Source organism: Lissotriton vulgaris, chromosome 9 (assembly GCF_964263255.1).
Source record: "Lissotriton vulgaris chromosome 9, aLisVul1.2, whole genome shotgun sequence".
Classification (NCBI taxonomy): Eukaryota; Metazoa; Chordata; class Amphibia; order Caudata; family Salamandridae; genus Lissotriton; species Lissotriton vulgaris.
Genome location: NC_141697.1, coordinates 297,043,308 through 297,068,916, shown reverse-complemented (window position 1 = coordinate 297,068,916; position 25,609 = coordinate 297,043,308).

Sequence of the window (25,609 nt, the reverse complement as noted above, 5' to 3'; positions counted from 1 at the left end):
GGATCTGGAATCCAAGGTTAGTGTTAAGGCCCACAACAGCACTTTCCACCAGGTATGCATCACTTTTGTGATTCACACCAGATGCAAATTGTTAATAAATCGGCACCATAAATGCAACACAATTAATTGGGGATTCAAACTAATAAAATTGTAGTGCTACCCAAAGGAATCCTTTCTAGCAACCTTATAACAATGAAAGATTCAGGCGAATAAACAATGAGGTTCGTAACCGATGCCTCTCATTTTTCATGCAGGACTGTGATGCCAGCTCATAGCTCAATGACCTATATTAGAAGGATTGGTTACTTATGAATTCCAATTAACAATAGGATATCTGTGACAAAAACAATAACAGATTAAACTACCTGCATAATATACTAATCTGTGAAATGAAACGAAATTAAATGAAAAGAAAAGGGGATTTGTAAAGCGCGTCTGCTGCCCGAGGGCATCCAAGCGCTGAAATAAAAGGCGTAGTACTCTGAGGGAAGAGGGTAGATAGTTTCTGAAGAGGAAGGTTTTTAGCTCTTTGCGGAAGGACGAGAGGATTCGGTTGGCTCTTAGTGAGGGGGGAGGGTGTTCCAGAGTTTGGCGGCATTGAGTATGAAGGACCTGCCTCCTGCCCTGGACCTTTTGATTCGGGGGACAACGGCAAGGCATGCATTCGTTGATCGAAGCTGTTTGCCGGGGCAGTAGGGGGTAAGAAGAGAGTGGTTGATCTCGGGCCGGCTCTGTGGAAGGCTTGATGGGAAATACAGAGGGCCTTAAATTTTATTCTTTCCCTAACAGGGAGCCAGTGGAGTGATCGAATTCTGCTTTGGCCGATTCTCTGTGAGGAATTTGTAGTAGGGTACGAGCTGCGCAGTTCTGGATCCGCTGAAGCTTTTGTAATACGTATTCTGGGGCTCCTAGGTAGAGGAAGTTGTTAAAGTCAAGCCGGGACTGAATGAGGCCTTGAATGACAACTTGTTTGGCTTCAAGGGGCAGGAACGGTAAGATTTTTCTTAGCATCCGAATAATCCCGAAACAGGTTGCTGATGTTTTTGTTGCCTGGGTATTGAGGGTAAGAGATTTATCAAGCCATACTCCTAGGCTTTTGATGTGTTCCTTCGGGGATGGAGGTGGACCTAAGCTGGAGGGCCATAGCTTATCGATGGTGGTAGGAGAGGGAGGACCGAGAAGCATGATCTCGTTTTTTTCACCATTCAGTTTTAAAGAGGATGCCGTCATGCATCTTTTTACCTCTTCCATACAGGCAGCCAGGTTGACTTGCGGAAGCCCGCTGTTCTTCTGTGCCAGGGAGACCACGAGCTGAGTGTCGTCCGCATATGAGATGATCTTGATGCCATATTTACGGACAACCTCAGCCAGCGGTCTTATGTACACATTGAACAGCGTGGGGCTTAAGGAAGAGCCCTGTGGTACCCCACAACTCAGAGGTCTACTGGTGGAACAGGAGTCACCGTCGAAGACCTGGAAGGTCCTTCCGCTCAAAAAAGATCCTAGTCAGGCAAGTGCATCTCCGAGACTCCCAGATCGGATAGTCGTTGTAACAGAGTTTTGTGGCACACCGTGTCAAATGCGGGGCTGAGATCGAGGAGGACCACTGCCAATGATCCCACTCGATCCAAGATCCTCCTAGATTCTTCCATTATGGCTAGAAGAGCCGTTTCTGTGCCATGTTTTGGGCGGAATCCTGTTTGGGTGGCGTCCAGTAGAAGGTTTTCTTGGAGGAATTTTGTGAGGTGGAGATTGACATGTTTCTCCAGAATCTTGCTTGTCCATGGTAGCAGGGAGATGGGACGGTAGTTGTTAGGGTCGTTTGGGTTGAACTTGGGCTTTTTCAATAGTGCTTTCACCATCGCCTGTTTCCAGATGGGAGGTACAACTCCTTTTTGCATGGAGCTATTCAATAGCTCCATGATAGTAGGGAAAATAACTTGACTAGCCATGGTCATCGTACGGGGGGGTGCTGGGTCGGAGGGGGAACCCTATTTTATCTGTTGCGTGAGGGATTGAAGTGATTCTAGGTCTAATGGTGGAAAGTTGCTCAAGGTTACTCGGCGGGGAAGTTCTGTAGCTGTAGAAGGCTGGGGCTCACTGATGCTGGGCTCGGCCGCGGAGTCATGAAAGATGAGTATATTTTGTTGATTTTCTGATAGAAAAAATCGGCTAGGTCGTTGCAGCGAGCCGTGGGGTTATCGGCTGGGACTGCAAGAGGGGAGATTTTTGAGAGGCTTTTGACAATTTGATCAATTTCTCTAGGCTTGGATCTAGCGGACATGATTTTCTCTTTATAGTAAGTGGATTGGGCTATAGTAATTCCAAGTTTATATGCCCTTATGGCTTCCCTATATCTGATTTTATCAGTGGTGGTATATTCCAGGCGCCATTTCCTTTCAAACCTTCTGCACTGACGTTTTTGTTCCCTAAGCTCTTCCGAGTACCAAGGGGCGGTCTCTCGTGATCTTTTTAACACGGTTTTCCTGCTGGGGAGAGTAGAGTCGAGAGAGTCCTTGATCCATTTGTTGCATTTCCCGCTATTGAGTAGGGGGTCCTGGGAAAACGAGGGGTTCGTGGCAGTCAGTAGGTTCCCCCACTGCTCTAGAGGAAGTTTTGACCAGTTTCTCATATTTTGTGGGGTGGGGTACGGAGAGTGACTTTGTGGGTGACCAAGTGAGGGGAATAACAAAGTGATCAGTCTAGGGAAGGGGTGTGATGGTGCCAACCGAGAGGTTGGGACAGTTGCCAAAGACAGGGTCGAGCAAATGACCTTTGTTGTGAGTAGAGGACCGAATTAGTTGTTCCAGTTGGATGGCGGCCAGGCTGGAGACTAGCTCATTAGCGATGCTGTCGGTGCAGTTGTCAAAGTGCATTTTCAGATCGCCAAGTACTGTAAAGTTGGAGGAGGATATGGCAGATTCGGATGCTTGCGAAGGTAGTGAAGAGTGGAAGTGGTTCAGAGGGCCTGGGGGGGTGATACACGAGTATCCCTGTTTGGTTGTCGTTGGGGGTACATATGAGGCAGAAAGTAGAAAATCTGAGATCTGCTTGTCACAATTGTGCTTTGCAGCAGGAACATTAACCCTCTATGCTACTATTTAATGAGTTAAAACTGTCTCTAGGCAAATTACAGCTCTCCCTTTTGAATGTATTTTCTACTATGCCAATTATTCGTGGCACAATGTGACAATGCAGCTGTAAGCATAAGACTATGGCAGGGATGGAGAGCTGAGTGGAAATTCCGGAATTTGTATCCCTATTTTTGATTTCTGCCCTTTAATCTCCAGTCCTGCCTAGAACTCTGATAATATGAATTAATGAAGAAAATGTGCAGCAACTCGTTTAAACTATATTTTTGTCCTTTCCATATTTTAAAGTCCTTTGCTGCTGTGGCATGGAGTGTTTACTTAAAATACTCATGTCTACAACGCTGGAGCAGATTCTCCCTGCTTGTGATGTAATGGAGTTGCGGGTGGCATGTTTTTACATAGATGATTTGCCAAACATTTTTTTCCTCATAAATGCATTTTAAAGATGCAATGTCATTGTTTAGCCTTCGAGTTTATGGCCGCCAGCCCTTTCGTGACATTTGCAATTCTGAATTGGGTGGGCATGCTGCCACTGTTAAGCTGCCAGTCATGTACCTGTTGGACTCCTGTAAATTGACTTCTGAGAGAAGAGCTGAGTCTCCGTAATTGGAAGTCAAGTGGTTCTTCACCTTCACTTGTGGTAGGGAAAGTGAGGTGGGTGAACATTGCCTACGCCAACCCTTAACTGATTACTCGCTTCTACCCATGCCTAATTAGGTTCATACAACTGGAGTTAAGAGTCAGCAGCAATGTTATTTTAACTTCCATAATTACCTAGAAATTCATTACAGAACTCTGCATGACACTGAAGATTCCATAAAAGGTTGGCATATTGTGAAAACTAGCAATAGAATGCACCAATATTGTAGGTCACCAAGGAGTTTTCTGATGATTTAGAACCTCAACGCGACAATATGAGTTTTTTTATAAAATCACACACCTCCAAGACATTTTTTTCTTTACATATTAAGCACTAAGTGCGAGGGCCCTCATCAGGAGGCTACTGCTGCTTCCACCACCCATTGTCCTTACCAGTGCTGCCAACGACAGTACCAACACAACTACTAACCATGATGATGATGATTATTACACATTTCTATAGCGCATGGTTACCCTGAGGCATCCCAGCGCTTACGTGGACCAGTCATCTCCATTAATTTTAGCAGAATAGGAAGGTTTTCAGCATTTTTCTAAACCTGAGATGGTTCTCCTCCAAGCGGATAGCATCTGGAAGATTATTCCAAAGCTTAGCAGCCTGTAGAGAGAAACGTCTGCCCCCGGTGCGCGATCTCCTGATCCTGGGGATTGCCAGTAGATTCTTATTACTGGATCTCAGGGTTCTGAATGTTTGATAAGGAGTAAACAGGGGTGCAAGAATGTCTGCTCCGGAGTTATGCAGGGCTTTATGAGCAATAGTCATTGCTTTAAATTAAATTCGTTGTTGCACAGGCAACCAGTGTAGTTGCTTCAATGCTGGTTTGGCAGAGGTTCTGCGTGGGATATTTAGTAGCAATCGGGCAGCACAGTTTTGGATGGTCTGAAGGATCTTGATTGTCCCTTTAGGGGCCCCTAGATAGACTGCGTTGGCATAGTCTAATCGTGATACTATAAGGGATTGTACTAGGATCCTTCTAGCCTCAAAGGGAAGTAGTCCTAGGATCTTTCTGAGTGCTCTCATGAGGGCATAACCAGTCCCTGCTACCTTCCGGGCTCGGACCTGAAAGTTAAGGGCTGGATCCAGCCACACTCCCAGGCTTTTAATTTGCTCCTTGGGGGTTGGAGGCTGCCCCAGGGAGTCCGGCCACCACATATCCACAGAGGTAGGTGGTTTATGTCCTAGCATCATGACCTCTGTTTTAGCTCCATTAAGCTTCAAAAAAGAGTCATTCATCCATTCCTGGACTTTGCTAAGACAGGAGGAGAGATTGTTATAAGTCGTCTCCTGCCCAGACAAGGAGATGATAAGCTGAGTGTCATCAGCATATGTTACCAATTGTACTCCCCAAGGTTGCACCACCTAAGCCAAAGGTCTCATGTAAATATTAAATAGAGTAGGGCTGAGGGATGACCCCTGGGGAACACCACATTGGAGCTGTATTGGGGCTGAAACTATATCATCCTCAAACACTGAGAAAGTCCGATTGGAAAGGAAAGAGCTAAGCCAGTTCAGAGCGGTCCCAGTGATACCTACATCTCTCAATCTCTGGATGAGAATCGTGTGATTAACGGTATCAAAGGCCGCACTGAGGTCTAATAATAGTATGGCGGCACATTTCCCTTCGTCCAGAATCTTCCTGGTTTCCTCAATTACTGCCACAAGGGACGTTTCAGTACCCTGTTTACATCTAAACCCAGTCTGGGTGTAGTGGAGCAGATTATTAGCTTCAATGAAGGTGGATAGAAGAGAGTTGAGATGTTTTTCAGCAATCTTGCTAACAGTTGGCAACAAGGAAATAGGACGATAGTTGGAACAATCGTCGGGATTGAGGTTGGGCTTTTTTAATAACGCTCTTACTCTTGCTTGTTTCCACATAGGTGGAACTACCCCAGTGGTCAAGGATGTATTAATCACATCCTGTATCACGGCAGCCACTGTGTCTGAGACAAGCTTGAGGATGGTTGGTGGGGCTACATCACTAGGTGATCCAGATTTCAGATTGCCCAGAAGCATATGGGCCTTGTCGCCATCCAGGGAAGAGAATTCATTAAGCGTAGGTAGGTCTTGTACCAGGGGGGGGTTGGACCTATTGCAGTCACCTGTGGCCGTCACCTGAAAAGATGCATAGATGTTTGCAACCTTTGTGGAAAAGAAATTCGCCAAGTCCCTGCAGCGCGGGAGTGCCATAGTTGAGTCCATAACGGGGGTGGGAGGGGTAACCAAAGCTTTAAAAATTTTGAAAATTTCCCTGGAGGAGCTGGCAGCTAAAGAGATTTTTTCCTGGTAATAGTTAGATTGAGTCGCTTTTATAGCCTGCTTATAATTGCGTAAGGCTAGTCTATAAACATTTTTACTATCTTCACCGTAGTCTTTCCTCCACTTTCTCTCCTTCTGTTTACATATCTGTTTAAGAGTTCTCAACTCAGGTGTGTACCAAGTTTTTTTATTCGCCCCTTTCCGATGGGAAAGTTCAGTTTTGGGCAGAGTCGCCTCAAGAGATTCCTCTAGCCAGTGATTAAATCGCGCATTTGCCTCTATACGATCTATAGGGTCATTAGTATACTCTGGCTTAGTTTTCCTAAGTTCTGATGTCCATTTGTCCACAGGCAGTTTGGACCAGACCCTACACATTTTTTTGAGACCTTGGTCTGTATTGATTGCTTATGGTGGGTCAAGGAGAAGGACAAAAGGGTGTGATCCGACCAAGGAACCACTGTTGAGTTTTCGAAGAGAGGTTGATAGCACAGCTCACGAGCTCTTCACAAAATTGGCCGAGGGGTCCAGGGGGCCTATACACAAGGAGCCCTGTGCATGTACAGGTCGAGGACAATGTAATGGAGAAGGACAGACTTTCTGACCCTTCTATGGAAACCTTCTCCTGTCTGCAAATCGCTGATGTTTTGTAAATTATAGCAATCCCTCCACCCCTTCCATCAGTACGATCTTGTCTCATAATTGCATAATTAGGCGGTAAAGCTCTTACGATATCTGGGTCGGAGCTCTCGTTGGTCCATGTCTCCATTAGGAAGAGTACCTCTAGGTCTCGTTCTTCCAGGAGTAATGAGATTTCCAGCGCATGCTTGCGAAGGGATCTGCAGTTTATTAGTGCCAGTGAGTATGAACCAACAGCAGGGGTAACAATATCAGGAGTAAACTTAAAGTTACAGCCGTTACAGGGCATATGGTCAATGACGTATGGAGATAGGAGATTACAGGTGGGCTTGTGCTCCCTTCTAATTGCCAGGAGTTGGTTCCTATCATATGTAATGGATGGGTTATTGAGGGTCCTAGATGTTAGGGGGGTAGCCCCTAGTCCCGTACAGGCCCGGACGGGCACAGATGGGCTAGTCTTTGGCGTGTCTTCGGCGTGCTGATGGTGTGCCCGCTGCGCTCGACCCCTGCGCTGTCGAGTAGTGAGCATGGTTAAAAGGTGGGAGGGGAGTGGGCGTGGCAACAGGTGCTGGGCGTGGCCCCGAGTCACGTGGGTGGGATGACGCGGAGTAGGGATTTACAGCTTCCCCCTCGAGCGCTCCGATTAGTGCTACGAACACTTTCACGGTTTTCAATTTTAAAATCAACAGAAAACAATTGTGCACGCAGACAGTTTTAAAAATCAAGTATGCTGCAAACACACCCCGGCTTCCGCCTCAGGGTAGCGAGCTGGTCAACACCGGCTGAGAGGTCAGCGTGGCGTTTTTAACTTCCTGGAGTGGGCGTGGCAACAGGTGCTGGGCGTGGCCCCGAGTCACGTGGGTGGGATGACGCGGAGTAGGGATTTACAGCTTCCCCCTCGAGCGCTCCGATTAGTGCAACGAACACTTTCAGGGTTTTCAATTTTAAAATCAACAGAAAACAATTGTGCACGCAGACAGTTTTAAAAATCAAGTATGCTGCAAACACACCCCGGCTTCCGCCTCAGGGTAGCGAGCTGGTCAACACCGGCTGAGAGGTCAGCGTGGCGTTATTAACTTCCTGGAGTGGGCGTGGCAACAGGTGCTTGGCGTGGCCCCGAGTCACGTGGGTGGGATGACGCGGAGTAGGGATTTACAGCTTCCCCCTCGAGCGCTCCGATTAGTGCTACGAACACTTTCAGGGTTTTCAATTTTAAAATCAACAGAAAACAATTGTGCACGCAGACAGTTTTAAAAATCAAGTATGCTGCAAACACACCCCGGCTTCCGCCTCAGGGTAGTCACACACCTACAAGTATAACAAGTCAGACTATTGCAGGCCCCCAAAGTTAGAAGAATAGATTGGTCGTCAATTATCAGTCATCATTAACCCTTTTAGTGTGGGTGTCGGCCAATGACTGACACCCACACTACCACCCCAGTGCGTCTGTCAGGCATTAGATGACCCTGTGGAGGTATATAAAGACCCCTCCGTTGCTCTGCACCAGGAGGAATCCTTTATTTTTAGCTTGGGCTGCTTGGGGAGAGCTTCCAGAGCAGCCTGAGTGTTTTTATGTTTTAGGTCGAGCCTAAGCAACTCGCATGCACTGTATGGAAGACCTGCCGTAACATCTTTACGGAGTGGAATCCCTCCTGCAGCTTGCCAGTGGTTCACTCCTGCATTGCTCTGTTTTCCTGCCTGCTTATTAGTTGGTTCTTCCCATAAATCATTTCCTTTTGATGCCAAGTAGCACCGGCCAACTACAGTTTACTTACACTGTAGGTGGCTATGTGTTCCTTTAGGGACTACTTGTGTCGACTTGCCACTGCTCCATTCCCAACAACTCACTGTGGGATGTCTGTTTCCCCAGTATTTCGAGTCTGACATTGTTTAATTTTAGTGTAAAAAATGGCATTTTCTTTCTGCATATAATTGTTAGTAATTAAATGGAGTTCAAAAAGTCTGCCATTTTATAATTTGATTTTTACATTCAGCTTTTTTCTTTTTTTTAGCAGGCGCAGGCCGAGCCGAGACACAAACCTGCTTCCCCAGAACGTAAGTCGGCAGCTCTGTATGTTATACCACATCCTCCCTGGCTGGTAAACTGCCTTTGTTTTAATAATAATGTTTTGGGGATGGGCTCGTTTCGGGTTCACTTTCTTAGGCTGGGCATATTGTATACTTCTTTTTACAAACTTTTGTGCTTTTTGGAGTGTGTCACCACTATTAATGTGCAAACAGCTCACTGGTGTCTGGGTAAGTGAGACTGGTCCTGCTAATTGAACTACGCTTGGATTTATCAAAAGGAACTTTGTTCTACGTTAACCAACCTCGTGGCAGAATGTGGTCTGCCTCATCTGTGCAGAAATACATACTACACTTTCCACTTAGGGCCAGATGTAGGTGGCCCAATACCGGTCAGTAACGGCCGAAATTACCAAATTTCGGCCATTACCGACCAGTATTGGGCATTTGAGATGTAGGGGGCCTAAAATGCAAATTCGGTAATTCACCGATTCGGTATTTTAAGGAATCAGTAAATTACCGATTCCTTAAAATACAGAATAGGTAAAATAACGAATTTGCAATGTAGGGAGCATTCAAATGAGTGCTTTTCCCATTTTAGGATTCGTTAGTTACCACCAACTATAAGTTGGTGGTAAATAAGGGATACCTTTGAAAATGCAAATCGGTGCATTTTCAACTGTGCCATGTGGAAGACATACATGCCCTTAGGGCATGTATGTGTGCCACATCTGCACACATGCACATTTCAGGGGTGCAACAGGGTCAAAGTGACACTGTGGCACCCTTGAATGTTTCCCCCATGTACCATTCCAGGCCTTTAGGAATGAATGGCAATTACCGAATCGGTAAATACCAAATCTTACCGATTCGGTAATTTTTACTGAAAATGTATCTACATCCCATTTACCTATTCTTGAATACAGAATCGGTATAATTCGGCATTTAAGAATAGGTAAATTTGGATTACCTACATCTGGCCCTAAGTTATTTAATCATGGCGGTAGCTATATTGGATTTTATCTACTTGCTCATGCAAGTGCAGCCATTGCTATTTCACATATAATTGTAAGCAGTCGAATGATTCTCATTTTTGCTTGTGACTAAAGCTCCATTTGATTACCACTCATGTGCAGAGGCTCGTTTTTTGCGGTTGGCCACTCTCTATTTTTATATATGGCAGCCGAGCCTTGCTTTTGTTTAACACGGTGCTTGCACACCTCTGCAGCTCTACTTAGTATGTTGTGTAGTTCTTTCGTGAGTGATTTGGAAGCAGGGCTTTCAAATGTTTGTGTATACTATGCACTCCTAGATACCGCTCTATAAAGGGTTAACCTGCATTATATACCAGTGGGGTCATTTGTTTAGGCCATTTATACTTTTCGGGAGGAATCACAAGGAGAGGCTGCGTGGTTCAGATTCGAGAACTGCTATGCAAGCAGAGAGTTCAAAGCACGCCTAAAGTCTGTCACTGCCTGACATGGGGACAAACTAGTACTTTAATTGTGCAAATACAATTTCACAACTTGCAAGGGCATTTTTACAAGGTCAATATCACCGCTTAAGCAGCACTTGTTGCCGCTAAAGCGGTGATAATTTAATCGCCCTATTAACAAGGCGGCGCTAACATGCATTAGCGCATGTTAGCTGCCGTTTTTGTAAGGCCACGCATCTTAGCGATATACAATGCTAATGAAATGCAAAGTAAGCGTATCTTCCTGTAACACCATGACAAAAGGTTACGAACAGGACATCGCATTATTTACAACGCGGCCCCGGAACCAAGGAGCAATGATGAAAGCTGCGCTAACCGCGATTTTCGCAGGATCATAAACGCCTGGTCCAAACTTGACTTAGGCATGTTTTGAATGGGAGGTGGATTGTTTGGTTTCGTCCACACTCCGCTATTATCAAGCTTTTCTTTAGCGTGTGAAATCATCGCTTGATTTCACACGCTAATGATGAATATCGCCGTCTATCGCAGGTTTTTACATCGCATTTGAGCAAGGCATTGTAAATACGGCGATGTAAACCAGCGATAGCCGGCGATATTTAAAATTTTGCTAAGCGTGATGTGCAATGTTTAACGCAAAGTGTTGATAATATCCCCCGCAGTTTTTTGAAAACTGAGACGGAGGGCGCTTCAGCAGCATATACCTCGCACTATGGCTTTAGCAGGGCAAGGCGGTGGCTGTAAAGAAGGTCCTCAAAATAGAAAAAGAAAGAGGTAAGGTTTTATTTTGTGAGTTTGTAAAGCTGAAAAATACAAGGTGCATTTCCTGGGCACATTTCAAAGTCAGCACAACCATTTTGTTACTCCTAGAACAATAAGATTATCTCGTTTTCAAAATCTAATTTTACTTTTAATATCTGTTCATAAAGTACAAGCACAAGGATACTCTACTTGAGGTTTTTAATACGTTCGCATTGGAACAAAAAAATTATCTCATTTTAAAAAGTTTTTTTACTGTTAATAATTTGTTCATAGAGTACAAGCACAAGAAAATCCTGCTTGAGGTTTTTGCTACATTCGCATTGGCTATAAAGGTAAAAATAAGACATCAGTGGTTAACGCTATGGCTATTATTATCTTGCACAAAGCTTTACCAAACTCTCGATTTGGAATCATGGACCCTGGGTTCGCAAAAATAGTGGTTGGGTTTGGGTCACAAGGCCAATTTTCAATAGGACCTCGTAGCAAACCTGCCATTGCCGTTTTGGATTTCCTGTGGACACTCTGCGCAACTTTCTCCACGCCTCGCGGAACCCGCTGCGCGGGTCCCGCTTCGCAGAGGGGCGCTCTCTTTCCCGGGCTGAAGCTGCTGCTGGGGTAAAACAGGGGCCGAGGGCTGCGAGCAAGAGGGCTGGGACTCCATTTCCCAGGAGTCCTAGGAACCCGCGCCCGCTCCACCTGGGCTGCTCTCCCTCCCCGCCCCGCCCCCAACGACCCGCCCATCACCACCACAGCCATACAATAACGCGTGATTACCGCTGCGCGGGAGCGCGCTGGGAGAAGCCCGGGACAAGGGCGAGACCGTCTGTGGCCGTCAGGGGCAAAAGGAGGCCGGGCTGGGCCATATCCCTTACCCTTCTCACCCAAACTTTGGTTGAACTTTGATCCTGCATAAGGTGATGCCCTCACCGGCACCACGTGAAACTCCATCAAGGGAGGGGGTAGCAATACAGGGACGCTGGACAATTACTTCAAATCCGCCAAAGGAGATGGGGGCAAAGAAAACTCCCTGGAGAGACGTAGGGCGGACCGTCGGCGCTCCATTGAATCAATGAAGAGTAGACCCCTGACAGAAATTATCCCGTATCCTATTTCTCAAGAGGAGGGTACTCCCCCCAATAGCTTAAATCCGCCAACTCTTGAGGATTTTCCCCTCTTACTTCGGGAAATCCCAAGCACCCCTGGTATGTTGCCCGAAAAGATTACAGACACAACTCCATCCTTGTCATCTGATACCCCAGTTAACCTGGTTACCCAATCTCCCCCCTTGAATATAAATAAGAAAAGCAAACCAAAGCAAAGTGTTGTGGTGGAGTTGCACAGGCCTCCACCTAGCAAACGCAGTAGGAAGTCAATGGGGGGGCGGGGGAAAACCAAACTATCCCATCTAGATTTTGGCAAAAAATATAAAAACGCACTCCAATCTGGGAAGGATAATGAGACTGCGCCTATCGCTGCCCCCTCTAAAGATCCAAGTCCCAGCATAGCTGTTATTAACAGCGATCCAGTGGCCAATACATCCAATACAAACCCCCCTCTCACATCTATAGGTAGTATAGAATTTTTATTTCATTCCCTTTTGCAGCCCATTAGTGATAGTCTGAAAAAAGTTGAGATCAGGCTGACATACTAGAGACATCTCTTACTACCTTGAACACCTTAGTTAGTAAGCAATCCAAAAATGTGGGACCTCATCTCCCTGTAGGAAACCCCCCTAAAACAGGAGCCTCACAGGGTGCCAACACAGTCCCCCGCAAGGGCGTTCCTACTGCTCCTCCCCTGCAGCCAATAATGGCTATTCCAGTCCAGGCACCGCGTAATAACCCAACCTATAGGCCTTCACAACCAATAGACTCTGCCCCTCAAAGCTCTCAGACAGGGACTAATGATGGCCTTCCCGAAGCTGGCAGCACCCTCCTTCCTTCTCCGGGCCGGCCAGTCCCAAGACCACGGAGACCAGATCTGCCGCCAGAAGCTAATAGTCTAACGGTGGTGTTAGCAGGTGCCCCCCAACTAAGAACAGGCGAAAATGAAGATTACCAATCCCTAAAGAAAAAGGTCATCAAATGGCTAAATTGGAACCGACCCCTACCATCACATTTTAATAACGAGATTATTATGGTTAGAAGGGTCCCTTGGTTAGGGAAGATCAGAAAAACAATAATAGGGGACTGTATTCTGGTAACTTTTAAAGATCCGGGCACCGTTTTGCATATTTGTGAAGGAGTAAATCGCTCACTGGATTCCACTATTCAGACCCTTCCAGTATCCTTCTTCTTCCTTCCTATTCGCATGCACTATGCTCCTCCGCATGATGAATGGATAAGGGTGGAACGTAGACGCAGACACAAGGTTTATGCACAGCGCCCAAACTTCCAATTGCCTGACACACCCTATTCCCACTTCAACCGTTTTAATTGCTTGAACGGTTTGGATGGGGTTGACTGACTTTCCGCTCACAGCCCAGTGACTCTGGATAACGGCTCCGGCGGATTTCTTGAGCCATCTTCCCCGACTGTTGGTAAAATTCCTGGACTATTGAATGACCCGGTGACTCCGGATAATGGCTCTTGCAGACTCCCTGATCCACTCGCCCGCAGTGTTGGCAATGCCCCATAACTATTAAATGAGCCAGTGCTCCTGGATAATGGCTCCTGTAGACTCCCTGAGCCATCGGCCTCCACTGTTGGTAATGTGCCAGAACTACTGATTGAAGCAGTACCTGTAACCATCCCCTCCAACCCTTCTGGCACGGCAACTGACACCCCTGAACACTTGAGGCTAATTTGTTGGAATGTTGCTGGACTGGCCAACAAATCGGGTGACCCGGACTGGGCAAAATACATCGAGACTGGAGATGTATGTATGTTCCAGGAAACCTGGGCTAGAGAGGATTATGGTCACCAAGGCTACATGTCCTTTTTCATCCCAGCTAGGTGGGAAGGCAAGGGCCGTCCGTCAGGGGGGCTCACGACCTGGGTTGCATCTCATCTAGGCTGCGTGGCAACACGGTTGTCGGCTAACTCAGAAGACATTCTTGTGGTTTCATTATCCTGGCCTAACCAAGCTAAACTTGTGTTAATTAATATCTATTCTAGGCCAGTGGGAATTGCAAAGGAATCACCGACCATAGATGAACTCACGAACTATATATCTGAACTACCGAGTGATTCATTCTATGTGGTGGGAGGGGATTTTAATTCTCATTTTGAGCCACTCCCTGGTCTTTTGGAGGGGTTCTCATCGGAAGAAGAGGCCAGATGGGCAGTGCCCTCAGTGGAAGCTCCCCCCCCCGAAGGCTTGGACCCCACTAGCACTACAAATTACAGCCCTAACCCTAAAGTTCGGAATCAGAGCCTGTAATGGGCGAATGAAATCCGACATACCCAGTAAAACCACCTATAACAGACTGGGAAGAGAGTCTCACCTGGATTATGTCCTGGCCCAAATAGTGAAGTGGCCGACAATCCAGGATTTTAGGGTTATGGAAAGGACCGATAGCGACCATAATGCACTCGAGCTTGACCTTGTCCATCCTGGTCCTCAAGCTCCTGTGACCAATGTAGAAGGGAACAAACCTGCGCTTCTCCTGGAAAACAGTAGGAGAAGAATCAGGTGGGAGCACTTGGTTACAAGCAAGAACAAACTCCCCATGCTCTATGATGGGATAACTCCCATCTTGGAAACTGTGGGGAGTTTGGACAACGAGGCAAGCAATAATGATTCCCAGGCCAAATTGTACAAGGCTCATGAGGACCTTATAAATGCTGCGGCCCCTCATCTCTCTAGTAGCTCACGAAAACCTAGAGAGGGGCGGCAAGGCAAAGCAACATGGTACAATCCAGCATGCAGAAGGGCAAAAGCAGAACTCCTCAGACTTATTAAGGAGGGTCTAGGGGGGGATAGCCTAAGACAAAGCAGGCGGGCTTACAAGAAACTTGTTGCCCACGCTAAGGCCGAGTGGGAGGAAAATCAGTGGGAAGAACTTAGCAAGGCCCTAGCGATCCAAAACCATCGTCTGTTTTGGAGGATAGTGAGTGGGGGGTCGGGGAATCTTCAATCGGCAATAGAGCCCAACATCGCCCCAGGGGTGTGGCAGGCTCACTTCCAGTCTCTTTACAGTTCTGAGCCGGGAGAATCTCCTACTGTCGAGGTTGGTTGGCCAGGCTATGAAGGGGAGCTGATAACGCTGGGTGAGGTCACCGCTGCCATCTCAGGTCTTGCTTCTGGAAAGGCGCCAGGACTGGACGGCTTACCTGGGGATATGTTTAAACAGGAGCCCATTGTATGGGCCCCCTACCTTACTGCCCTTTTCAATGGAGTTCTTAGCGGCATGGAAATCCCTAGTACTTGGCTGGGGGCAGAGGTGGTCCCTATCTTCAAAAAGGGCTCGCCTCTCTTCCCCGCCAACTACAGACCCATCAGCTTAATTGATGTAGCACAGAAGTTGTTTGGCAGGGTTTTGCTGAATCGGCTCCAGGATTGGATGGAAGAGGTGGGCGCCCTTAGTCCCTATCAGGCGGGATTTAGGAAGGGGGTATCTACAGTGGACCAGGTTTTTAGGTTGAACCTTATTTATTGGAGGGCAGCAATATTCGAGGGCGGTAGTCTGTACACAATTTTTGTGGACTTACGGGCCACCTTCGACCTGGTGCCCAGGGGGAAACTCTGGAGCGTCTTGGCAGAGATGGGCGTCCCCCCGGACATCCTATCAATCTTACAGAGGCTCCACCATAATAATTATGCCCGAGTGAGGTGTGGGAGGTCGGGGGAACTGACCGATAGATTCCCCGTTGACCGAGGGGTAAGGCAGGGTTGTGTGTTGGCACCGACCCTGTTTTGCCTCTTCGTCAATGGGGTAATCGCCCACCTGAATGCCACCGATTATACTGACGCCCCCAAATTAAATGGCAGCAGGGTGCCCGCAATCATGTTTGCGGATGACACCCTGCTGCTATCTAAAACCCCTATGGGGATACAGAGGATCCTTGATTCATTTGTAGCCTTCTGTACTGACAGGGGGCTAGAAATCAATGCGGCCAAATCTAAGTTCATGGTTTTGAATCCGAGCCAAAAATTGCGGCCGAATCCGCAATTGGGAGTAGTACGGCTCGAGAGAGTTGCCACCTTTGAATATCTAGGTGTGACTCTTAACGAAACCATGTCTTGGGGATCCCACCAGAGTAGGGCGAACCTCAAACTTACACAAACTATTGGGGGTATCGCCCGGATGATGACCGGCTCCTCATATCGCCCGTTGGGGGCCCTAATCCAGATATACAAGGCCCAGGCCAGGGGAGCGATCATGTACGGGGCGGAATTGTGGGGACACACACCTTGCCGGAGCCTGTCACTAACGGAAAACAAGTTTATAAGACAGATAGCCGCGCTTCCGCCCAGCACCCCGCTCCTCCCCTTGAGGCTTGACCTAGGTCTACGACCATTAGCTGATGAAATAAGCCTGAGACCCATAGCCTTCTGGCATAGGCTGTGGAGCAGTAATGATCTTGCAGCATACAGGGCGGAACTGGTCGAACTATTGAACCACCCAAAAGCGCTCCGCATCCCTTGGGTCAAAAACATCCAATCCACCTGTATGGAACTAGGGCTCCCTGATATATGGACTGACCCTGCGAATGCCGCACTGAACATCCCTAAAAGGTCCCTGACTAATGTATACCATGAACACAAATTAGCCAGGGCCCGAGCTGCCCAGGCAGAAGGGTCTCTATCCTCTGTGTTTTTGCAAAGCAAGGACCTATATAGGTTTGAGAGGGTATTGGATCCTATTTCCCCTGTACTTGCTAGAAAGCTGTTTCTCCAATGGAGATACGGCACATTGCCCTTCCGGTCCCTTACAAGTACCTGGTCATCGCCTCCCACCACGAAGCAGTGTCCGGCCTGTGATGCCATGGAGGAAACTGACTTACATGTGGCCTTCTTCTGTCCAGCCTACAGGGCAGCGAGGAAATACTGGCTCCTCCCATTGATTAGGAATATGGGCTGCAGGGAATATGCCCCAATGTATAGGATTTTAAAATCTGATCTCTCTGGCCCAACTGTCTTCGCATTAACAAAATTTCTTACCAATGTTTGGCATATGCGCAACCGTATTTTAAAGGTGTTGGGTCCCTCTTAAAATTTTAGATGCATAGTTTTTATAGCATTTTTAACATATGCATTTCCAATGTTTTAATGTATTGACCTATTTGTGATTGTATATGTGTATTGTTTTTTTCTTTTATGACCAAATGGCCGAAATAAAGATTGGAAAATGAAATGAAGGCAAATTTCAGATGGAAGGTAGTGCGCACACTTATCCACTTGTATTTTGTATGCAATTTTTAATTTTAAAATTGGATGAAACCACTAATTTAATTACCAAATCTCTCCTGATGCAGTTCTGCACTCCAACCCCTCATACACCACTCTCGCTGCTCTCTTCCACTTCTGCCCTAACAGTGTCCCATGTGTTCTAGCTGCAGCCCCTTAACCCCTTTGATGCTGATGACGAGCTCAGCTCGTCATGAGGTACACCTCTTGTGTGCTCATGACGAGCTGAGCTCGTCATGAACAATGGGATTTCAATCAGGTTAGCACAGGAGCAGAATCTGCACCACAGTGATGGTGTTTAAACTCTCTGACCTCTCTGTTCCTTCCCCTTTGGCCAGGGACACTGGAATTCTGTTGTAGGAGATAACTCCAAACCACACACATCCACTCCAAACCAAAGCACACAGATGAAATACATTGTCATTTACAATGCCAATAGCTCTAACTCTCACAAATGCAAGACCTATTGCATTACAATTGTACTGCTATGACGATAAGTACGCAGGGTGTGCTGATGTCATGGCAGTAAAACTGAAAGTGAAAGAAACCTATGGTGTTGTTTTACTTTCACGGAATCAGTGCTCTGGGGCATATCTCAGCCTCCAAGCACTGATTCTGTTGGGGGAGGTATCCTTGGTGGTAACTCTGCCCAGTGGATCCCTGGTTGGGGATTGTAACAAGAGAGTGACCCCCCAATCAGGAATCCACCAACTAGGCACGAAGGATGGAGGAGAGGCCCTTAGGCAAGGGCGTGTGCTCCCTCATATCAATTTTCAGTCTTTCTTCTGCTTCTGCGGGAGGAGGGTGGGGTAGTTAACCCCAATTGGCCACCATTAGGGTGGAAGGGGCCCACTAGACATCAGAGTTAATCTACAAAATAAAGGGAATGGGCCTACCCACTATGGCATTGGCCATGCCCCCACCCCTTAACAAAAAAGAGCAAAGAGGGCAGATGAGGGTGATTGCCCCCAATCTACACCCCAGGGAAGAGGGGGGGTCTAAAACCCACTAGACAACAGGGAATGTCCATATTTAAAAATATTATAGGGGTGGGGCTGCCCCTAGTGGCATGAACATGCCCCCACCCTCAACAAGAAGTCAGACAGTCTTTCAGGAATCATTAAGCGCACTAGACACCAGGGTCAGTAAAAAAAAAAAAAAATACGGTGGGGGGTGCCCAATGTGCTCATTTCCATGCCCCTGCCCCCCAACAAATATTGTGACAGTCGCTTTTCCCCCCTGGCGGGAAAATGGGGGTAACTACCTCCAATCTTCTCCACTGGAGGAGTTGGGCAGAAAACCCACTAGACACCACGGACTGTTATTTATTAAAAACTAAATATATCTAAGGGTTGGGGCTGCCCATTATAGACATGACCATGCCCAGGTGGGGTAAGCTCCTCGAGTTGTCCCCAGCCTTGCATGGGAGACATCCCTGGGCCCTCAAGACCCCATCCCATGTGCTTTGCAATGGGGCAGGCCTCAGGACAGAGCCCAGAGCAGTGGGGGCACCCACCCCAGGGCCCACCAGGACCCTAGTCCTGGGCCATCTGGTTACTGGGTGAGAACTGCCAGACCACAAAGGGGTCCAGGGTACCCTGTCCCTAATAATCCAAAGGAAGGCTACCCCCCTTTCTTGAATTGCATGCGTACCGAGTAACAGAGGGGAACGAAGGCCCAAATGCACCTGATCTCCTGGAGCCCTTCTGGGCTCAAGGATGCAAATGAGCCCTCATTGGGACTTCAAGGGTTTCTCTGCCAATTGGATGCACCTTTGGAAAGCATTGCACATGACCAGATGGCTGAGGAACCGCTGTTTTTAGATGTGCCTTTTGAAAGCATTGTGTGTGACCAGAGGGACGGCAATCTGGTCTCACTGTTCCTTAATGAAAGGGATTTTGCTTCTGTTTGAAGGGGATGTGTGGTCAGAGCCCCTGCTGGCCCTCAAGCATGGGTTTGCAAGAGAGGCCCCTAATGGGCCTCTGACCCACGGCCCATTCGGATCTCCAGGGTGCCGTGGAGGCCTGGGCCCGCGAGACCCCATTCTGGGCTCTTTGCCATGTGGCTGGCCCAAGAATGGGGCCCAGGATGGGGAGCCCTGCACTCAAGTGTCAGCCGGGGACAGGTTGGAGGTCCTGGACTTGGCCACGTAGGCGAGGCCTCCTCTGGCCTGTAGTATCTTGTCACAGGGGCTTGGCTACACTGTGAGCTGGAAGACAGAGACCGGGACAGGGGGAACCCACCGGGACAGGGGGAACCCACCCCAGTGCGTACCAAGGCGACGATTAAAGCTTCTAAACACGGCCGATCAGGGAAGGACTCCCCTGTCATGATCGATCCCTGTCCCAGGCCCTTGGCAATGCTGCATGCCGACAGATCGACCCTTGGTTGAGGGAACCCTGCCCGGGCCCCAACAAGACCCTGGGGCTCAGTAGGAGCTCCTGGACTTGGCCATGCAGGGGAGGCCTCCCCGGGCCGGCAGAATCTCATTCCAGGGGCTTGGTCACATGGCAGACTGGAGGACGGAGCCCAGGACAATGAGGACCCCACAGAGGTTCTGACAGGGCCCGATCAGAGCTTCAAATCCCGGCCAAGCTGGGGAAGTCTCCCCAGGCCTGATGGAGCCCAGTCTTGTGCCCTTGACAGTGTGGCAGGCCAGAGGATGGAGTCCAGGAGAGGAGCACCTACCCCAGGGCCTGGTGGGCCCCCAAGGCTCAGTCAGAGCTCCAGGATCTGGGTGCACAGAGAGCCCTCCCTGGACCCACAGGATGCATCCCAGATGTTCTGTCACACGGCAGCTGGAGGACAGAGGCCATGATGTGGGGGTGCCCCCACCCCAGTGCCTGCCAGGGCCTTGATAGGAGCTCCTGAATGCAGCCAAGCAGGGTAGCCTCATCCAGTCTGATGGACCCCTGTCTCAGCCATTGGCAGTGCGGCAGGCCAAAGGAGAAGGCCCAGGGTGGGAGCACACACCCCAGGGCGTGGGCGGGCCCTGTCAGAGCTCCTGGACCCGGTCGCACAGGGGAGGCCTCACTGGGCCCATGGTACCCTGTGCCAGGCACTCTGCCACATGGCAGGTCGGCAATCAGGATGAGGGAGCCGCACCCCAGGGCCCGCCTGGACCCTGGTCCTGGACTATCTTTTGGCTGCCTGATGTCTGCCAGACCAAAAGGTGGTCCAGAGTACCCTGTCCCTAGTAATCTGGCTTAAGGCTACTCACCCTTTCTTGTAATCAATGCGCACTGAGTGACAATGGGGACTGAAGGCCCAAATGCATCCGTCCTCCTGGAGCCCTGGCTAGGCTCAAAGAAGCAAATGAGCCCTTAACAGGACTTCCAGGGCAGCCCCGCCATCTGGATTTGCCATTGGAAAGCATGGTATGTCACCAAATAGCGGGGGAAAGCTTATTCTTGGAGGGGACTGGGATGGGGACTCTGCAACCCTGGTGCTCGGAGCCCCAGCTGGGCCTTAGGCATCGGGCTGTGAGGGGAACCCCCTGACAAACCTCTGACCCGGGGTCTGGTCAGAGCTCCTGGCCCCAGCCACGCTGAGGAGGCCTCCCCGGGCCCACATGGCTGGCTTGAGGACGGGGCCAGGTTCTTGGCCATCTGGTCGCTGACTGAGAACTGCCAGACAGCAAGGGGGTCCAGGTTACCCTGTCCCTAGTCATCCAGAGGAAGGCTACACCCCGTTCTTGTAATCTGTGCCCAGCGAGTGACAGAGGGGGCCCAAGGACCAAATGCACCGACCTCCTGGAACCCCGGCTGAGGGGAACCCCCTGACAAACCTCTGTCCCGGGGTCTGGTCAGAGCTCCCGGCCCCAGCCACGCTGAGGAGGCCTCCCCGGGCCCACATGGCTGGCTTGAGGATGGGGCCAGGTTCTGGGCCATCTGGTCGCTGACTGAGAACTGCCAGACAGCAAGGGGGTCCAGGTTACCCTGTCCCTAGTCATCCAGAGGAAGGCTACACCCCTTTCTTGTAATCTGTGCCCAGCGAGTGACAGAGGGGACCCAAGGATCAAATGCACCGACCTCCTGGAACCCCGGCTGGAGCTTGAGGAAGCAAATTAACCCTCATCGGTACTTCCAGGACTGCACGGCCATCTGGTCACCCCAGTGGAAAGCATGTTGTACGACCAAATGACCAGGCTCAGGGGACCATGCTGCCTGCGTGCCAAGAACCCGAGCTGGTCCTCAGCCGAGGGGCTGTGAGGGGGTCTCTGATGGAGCTCAGACCCAGGGCCCATAGATACCTTAACACACTGGCAGTGCGGGGGAGACCTCCCCAGGCCTGATGGATTCCTGTCCTTGACCCTTGATGGTACGTTAGCCTAGAAAATGGAGCCCAGGGCTGGTGGGGCCCGGGAACCAATCAGAGTGCCGCACAGGGCCGTCCCAGGCACTTTGCCACATGGTGAGCTGCAGGACAGAGCCCAGACTGGTGGCCTGTCGGGGTCCCAGTCAGAACTTCTGGACCCAGCAAAGAAGGAACAGCCTCCCTGGGCCCAATTGACCGACGTCCCAGGCCCTTGGAGTGCGGCAGGCCAGAGTTCAGAGCCCAGGGCAGGTGCCCACCTTAGGGATTGGCGAGGCCTGGTCGTAGCTCCTTGACCTGGGGGGGGACTCCCAGGGCTTACAGGACCCTATCCTGGGGGCTTGGCTATGTGGAGGGCCACAGGACAGTGGCAAGGATGGAGGTCTCATTTCAGGACTCCCCTGGGGTCCCGATCAGGGATTCTGGACCCAGCTAAGCAGGGGGAGACTTCCTGGGCCTGATGGAACCCCATTCTTTGGTGGTGCTCAGGCTGGAGAACAGAGCCCGGGGTTCGAGCACCAGTCATAGAGATTGGTGGAGCCCCAGGGCCTGGTCGGAGCTTCTGGACCCGGCCATGCAAGGGCTGCCTCCTTTGGCCTAGTCAATTGGAAATAACACTTGTTCTGCCATTTGTGTGCCCTTAGATTTTGGACACTAGCTCAGCCAGCACTTTTGAAACCTAGACAACCTAGGGCTTTCTTCGACTCAGCATTCCCCCAAGTTTCACGATACAAATGGTACCTTAGTTGTGTGGGAAGACCGAGTGCCTGTGACAAGAAATGGCCCAAACGCAACATGGACTCAGCACATTTTTCCACCGAAAATGGACCCTTTTTTCCCAATAAGCCGAAAGTCTAATTTCCCTTTCAATGTAATGTCGTCAGCACGCCGTGTGCACCGATCATCATTACACAAAAAAAAATGACTCAGTCGGCAGGGGGAGTTCTATTTCCCTGAAAAAAATATCTCTGCTATACACAGCAGAGGGATTTCCTTGACGTGTGCAGAGGACAGAACAATTATATCCTCTGCACATCGCCACCGTGGCAGAGGATGTAACTATTACATCCTTGGCACAGAAAGAGTTAAGAGGTGTGAAAAAACACCAGGACATACGCAGCAGCTCCAGCAGCCTTTGTGATTTTGATTTTGTAGTAGGGAGAAGGAGGTCGACGAGGGCGGGGCAAATGGGCCTCAAAGGCAGCCCTGCCCCTCCAAAGCCACATCCCCTTTTAACCCCTTTTTGACATGGCAAATTTTATTTTCAAGTTAGCAGGTCTACGTGCAAATGTTTGTTCCAGTTATGTTTCCTCTCAAACTAACCCATAAACATTTTGCCTAAAAGGTAGAAAATGGGTAATCAATCACAATGCCTTGATTTTGTCTAAATAAATTGAGTTAGTGTATTACTTTGTATGATTTGTAATAGTGCATGCGTTTTTGTGCTGATGAGTAAGTATTTCCTTTATGTGTATCATCGACATAGCTCTAGATTTCCAAGAAATTGACTGGAGCTCTCCAACTTATGTCAAACTCTTGGGCATCATTTGGGTGCAAGATAGGTAGACCTGAGTATGCAACAGTCTTACCAGTACATGAGTAGAACTGTTTTAGAATTGTGCACCAAAAGCCATGTACCATTTTTGTGTTGTGACTATATTATGAACTATACTCTTTTTAAGGAGTTTGTTCCAAAGGTTGAACCATTGATTTGACCGCACATTATTGCCAGAGCATGTGGAAGATCCTCTAATTGTTTCTGCCAATTCAGTGGTGTCCTTTTCAAAAATAATAAAGTATTTGGATTTTATCCATGTAGTTCGTGATGGCACAGCCAGGCTTTAACATATTTGCTTGTGTTTTATGAGGAGTGTTATTAGATTTGGTTTAAGCAATGTCATTAATTTGAAAGTTTGAGTCTTTTAGTTGAGGAAATGACATGTTTTTGCTTTTCTATATTCGCTACGGTTTTTGATTGTCCTTTCTTTCTTAGGCAAGTTTATCAGCAGTGTGCATGTTTATAATAAAAATGAACTACCATTTTTCCATTTTTTTTAAAGCCACGCTGATTGGTTATGGGGGAGCTTTTGAAGTTATTTTTCACTTTTGGCTGTAGAACATTGTTACTTTGTAGAAAAGTGGAGCACTGCAGTGGGCGGCACTATTGGTGTGGCAGAGGTTTTGAAGGTTTTTTTTTCTTCTGACCTTAGCTAATGCATGGCCGTTTGGACAGGGATAATGTGACAATGGCTGTTAAAACTAAGAACGTGTCTGGCAGTGGCATTTTGGACTCAGAGTTTGTTGAATGGACATTTTCTAAGCCCAATGTAAAGTCTGTTGGCACATTGTAGTCTTTACAGCACTATACCTGTTGAGGCTATATTTTCCCTGTGAGGGTTCCCTGCATAGGGAAATATGCAGCCTAGAGTTCTCACAAAGTCAAAAGCCCTATTTGTTCCATTATTTACTTTTTCTGAAATCTATGATCACACCCAGGTTTATTACTTTTCTTGAGGTAGCATGAGGTAGATAGATTAGAATTCCCTATTCCAGGCTATTGTTGGGCTATACATTTTCCATAATCTACAGGTGAATACCTCAGCTTTAGATGGGTTCCTTTGTTGAAGGTTATGTAGCATTCAAGTGTCAACTGTTATTTAATACAAATGCAGCCATTTTGATTCACGTTTTATTGTGATTTAGCAAAATGGCAGAATTGTGTAATACATTTTAAGTGTGTGTTTTGGTGTTATACGTGTAAAGAGTAAAACGTAATTGATTTTTAATGGATGAAATAATAACTGGTTGTTAATCCATTTTAATTAATTGGTAATTAATTATGGTAATTGTGCAATTAATTATAGGTGTGTGTTTTGGTGTTTATAGGTGTAAAGGGTAGGAAGTAATTTTATTTTTAATTGATGAATTAATAATTGGATGTCATTTTAATTAATTAATTGGTAATTAATTATGGTAATTGTGTAATTAATTGTAGGTATGTATTGTGGTGTTCATAGGTGTAAAGGGTGTGAAGTACATTTTATTTGATCAATTAAAATATAGTTGTTAAATAATGTTAATTATTTGATATTTATTTTAGGTAAATGTTTAGTTTTGTGTGTGTTGTTTTTACTTTTAAAGGGGTAAAGAGTGGGTATTAAATACATTTTAATTACTTTATTATTAGTTGTTAATAGTTTTTAACTTAAAAATAACCTTTAATTGTGTTTTATTGTTTGATATCCTAATAAAGCAGAGTGGTGTTGATATGTTAATGTGTCTGTAGTCAACTAATGTTTATTAGTTTATTTAATTAATAATATATTTTAATTGATTATTAATTATGTTCATTATGGAAGAACATTTAATAAAAAAGTGTTTCGTATTGGTGAGATGTTATAGGGTAGGAAATAAAAGAAATACCTTTAGGTAATAATTAATTTCTTGTTTGTAAATATTTAATAGTTTAGAAGAAATTTGTTTTATGAATCTATTTATTATTTTATATATTATTTTTAGATTTTTGTTATATGTAATAATATTATAATATGTTTTCTTTTTATACATTTAATATATTTTATTTTTCATTTTTAAACTGTTGTGTATTTATTTTTATTCTTTAGTTTTAATATTCACATTTTTGTTTTAACTGTTTGAGTCTGATAGTAATTTTTGTCTCTCCGCTATCCAACACTTTCCCTAATGTTGCACTCACTGGAGTGGGAATAGTAATTTTTACCTCCCCGCTATCCAGCAATTTCCCAACTTTTGCACTTACCTGAGTGGAAATAGTAATTTTTATCCCTCCGCTATCTAACACTTTGCCTACTGTTGATCTCACTGAAGTGGGACTAGTACATTTTACCACTTTGCTATCCAACACTTTCCCCATTGATGCAATCACTGGAGTTGGAATAGTAATTTTTATTCCTCCGCTATCCAACACTTATCCTACTGTTGCACTCACTGGAGTGGGTATAGAAATTTTTACCCCTCTGCTATCACTTTCCCTACTGTTGCACTCTTTGGTGTGGGAAGAGCAATTGTTACCCCTCTGCAATC